Here is a 3,470-nt window from a genome sequence, read left to right as displayed (position 1 = left end):
GTAGAAATTCAATAGCACCATTGCATTTAATTTGCTTCTTGCTGCACCGTTCAAGTCTCCTGAACAACTGAAGCTGATTGTTGCGTGTAAGAACTTTAAGAAGGATCGATTTAGAAAACGTATTAAGAATAAAAAGTAACAACACTATGGTGTGGTTAAATGATCTGGACAAACCTGAACTTAAAGCACATTTTACGATCCTAAAGAAATGCAAATCGAAATTTGACTGTCTTGTTCACGAGATGCTTTTGATACGTGAGCGTCAACCATCACTAAATAAGCAGTCAGATTCCATTCGTGCTAAAGTTTTTGTTTGACCTTCGCCTTTTGTATTCTAGCAAAAATTGTAAATATCTTAGTGTCAACTATTGTTTAATTTCCATTTAGGCATGTCTTTGTTTTGACCTAACGCCCGTTGCATTTAAATTGCGAATTTTTCCAGTACAGTTTAACCTTGATAATGGGGTCATGTCTGACTCCGAAACGTCGGATAGTGTTGTTACTTTTTATTCTTAATACGTTTTCTAAATCGATCCTTCTTAATAGTGATAACCTTGAAGATACTAAATTCTATGACAAGACATATAAAACGCTTGACTGAGCCACATTCCGAATGCATTCGGAATAACAGTTTCATTCAAAGCCGGTGAACGTTTCTTTCGTTTTGGTTCATTGGGAGTCTCCACCAATAATTGTGGTAAATGAGGTGACCCAAATGTATCTGGCCAATCTTGAAGAACGGCTTTAGCTTCCTCAGGTTTGTTGTCATTTAGTAGGTCAACAACATAATCTCGTTGTAGGCAACAATGTGAATACAATTTCATCCAATAGTCAGCAAATAACTGGACTTTGTCATTCATAGAGGCCACGTTTTGGTAATAAAACCCGTCAGTGATTTCTACGTCCATATCTCTTTCATAACCAGTGTCATTCACATCTTCTAAATCAAACTCTTCCATCAAATTAGATAAACCGGTTTGACTCTCAGTCATTTGAGACCTTAAGATTGAGGGTTTCCCCTTTAACCACAAACCGCAAACGTCGGCCAGCAGTTTACAGTTTGGAGTTCGCCATATGTGAATAGTTTAGGCTTAAGATTGAGGTTTACTTTTTACTGGGTTGCCAAACCCAGTCGGAATCTGGGTTTCATTTCCTGGTTTTTTAATTTTAATTTTTATTTTTTTCCGTGCCGGGAAAAGTCTTGCCTGTCACTCCCCTGCTAAGTTGTGTCTTTGTGCATGGAGTCTTCTGTGCGTGTTTTGTTAGGTTTGAGGGGGAGAACATTTAATTATTAAACCTGCAATGGCGTCAAAAGTCATTGTAACTCGCATGGCATTTTAGTGCATCTTTAGACAAAACGTACCCTTGAGCTCAAGAATGGAATATCAATTTACGGTGGCCCACAAGTGTCACGGCACATACACCAAGTCAAGGCACAACCACGCCAACTCACAGCACAACCACGCCAACTCACGGCACAACCGCGAGAGTTGTAACACGATGGAAGTGAAATGCCACGGCAGAAGTGAAAAGAAATGGCAGAGACATTCAGTTAAAAATGGCGGAATCAATGGGAGAGGATTTAGGAGATGAGATCTTCGAATAAGACGACGAAGAAGGTCTTATTCGTTATTATTTCTTCAGAGGTTTTGAGTACGAAGAAATTCGTTTGTTTTTACTGAAGAACCATAACATTGAAATCAGCCTAAGCACCTTGAAAATGCGAATAAAACGTTACGGACTAAAAAGACAATGGCCAGATTACAACATTGATGAAGTGAAGGTATCCATCCAACAGATTATCAACGGCCATGGATGTTTGCAGGGATATAGGGCGGTATGGTACACACTACAACTCAGGGGAATGAGAGTACCGCAGATCGTTGTGCAGCAGCTTTTTAGAGAAATCGACCCCGAAAGCACAGAGTTAAGAAAGGGTCATCGCCTAAGAAGGAGGACCTATCGCAACCCTGGTCCAAACTGTGCGTGGCATTGTGACGGCTACGATAAACTGAAACCACTTGGTTTCCCAATCCATGGCTGCATTGATGGGTGGAGTAGAAAGATCATGTGGCTATATGTAACTCGATCCAATAACCAGCCAAACAATGTGGCAGCCTATTACCTTGCTGCTGTGGAAGAGTATGGTGGGTCATCCAGTTGATCTGGTCACGGATCTGGGCACTGAGAATGGCATTATGGCCGGTATCCAGTCTTTCTTCAGGGACGATTCCGATAGCCACAGTACCATCTCCCCAAAATCAGCGCATAGAAGCCTTGTGGGGTTTCTTCTGGAAATCTCATTCTAATTGGTGGATATACTTTTTCAAAGACATGGTAGACAAAAGAATAGTTGATCTCACTTCCGACCTTGAAAAGGAATGTCTGTGGTTTTGGTTTTCTTACCTTTTGCAGAACATTTTAGGCGAAATAAAAGAACACTGGAATACACACCATATTCGTGGTTCTCGACATGACACTGTAGACGGAAGGCCTGAATGACTGTTCCACCTTCCAGAACTTCATGGGGCTACTGATCAGTTCCTGTTGCCCGTAATTGAAGCAGAAAGGCAATATGCCCGTTCACATCTCACTGAAAGTGAGTCAAATAATATTTATCAAGAATACTTCAATTATGTTTCAGATGTTTGTGGTCTTGGAAAACCTAATGATTGGAGGGAAGCACTGGAGCTCTACAATACTCTTCTGCAGTATGCCTACAGTGGGAGCACATGACTTGGGTGTTTTTGAGACCAAAACGGCTAAAAACCATACCCTTTGGCGCCGCACAAACACCTTTATTGCAAATGGAATTGAAAAGCTTGTATGTTGTTGTTATTATTTTTTAATCATTGTTATTAGAGAACTAGAAACACTCCGTAAGATACGGTAATAATTATTGTCATACAGATCTTTCAAAATTCGTGGTCACAATATGGATATTACAATGTTCTAACAGCAATCATTCATGTCAACACATTCAATTTAGTGTTTCACAGACCAAACTGGAACAACAAATGAATGACATTAGCAAACTGGAAAACTAAACAAAAGTGGTTTAACAAAACCTGTAAAACAAAATTAATCAAAGTTACTTGCGCTTAGTCATAATTATTTTAACATTAGAGTTCTTTCTCAGCTGTTCACATTTCTGTTGATACAGCGTCGTCCACGCAAAATAGAACTGGAACAAAAAACGAATAAAAAACTGGAAATAAGACAGCATCAATCCAAATTACTCATGATTATGAATTTGAAACGTAACTGATTTAAAAAATTGGCATTTGTGAGTTATTCTTGATCACTTTTTTGGGTACCTTGCTTGTCACTGTAATTAACAATTGACATCAACATTAGTTATTAGTTATGTGTCCTTGCTAATGTTTTTTGTTGTTGTTGTTGTTGTTGTAAAACAAACTTATGCCATATAGAATACCAGAATTGAAGAGACTATCAATACCCGAGAACTC

At 39.1% G+C, this 3,470-nt stretch overlaps 1 pseudogene; it reads left to right on the top strand.

Annotated features, from left to right (window-relative positions):
• The first annotated feature begins 1,377 nt into the window (after window positions 1-1,377).
• Window positions 1,378-2,736, top strand: LOC138041747 (uncharacterized; annotated as a pseudogene).
• The last annotated feature ends 734 nt before the right edge of the window (window positions 2,737-3,470 follow it).

Source organism: Montipora capricornis, chromosome 3, assembly GCF_036669925.1.
Source record: "Montipora capricornis isolate CH-2021 chromosome 3, ASM3666992v2, whole genome shotgun sequence".
NCBI lineage: Eukaryota > Metazoa > Cnidaria > Anthozoa > Scleractinia > Acroporidae > Montipora > Montipora capricornis.
The sequence above is the reverse complement of the archived record's forward strand: the minus strand, read 5'-3'. Positions and strand labels throughout refer to the sequence as shown.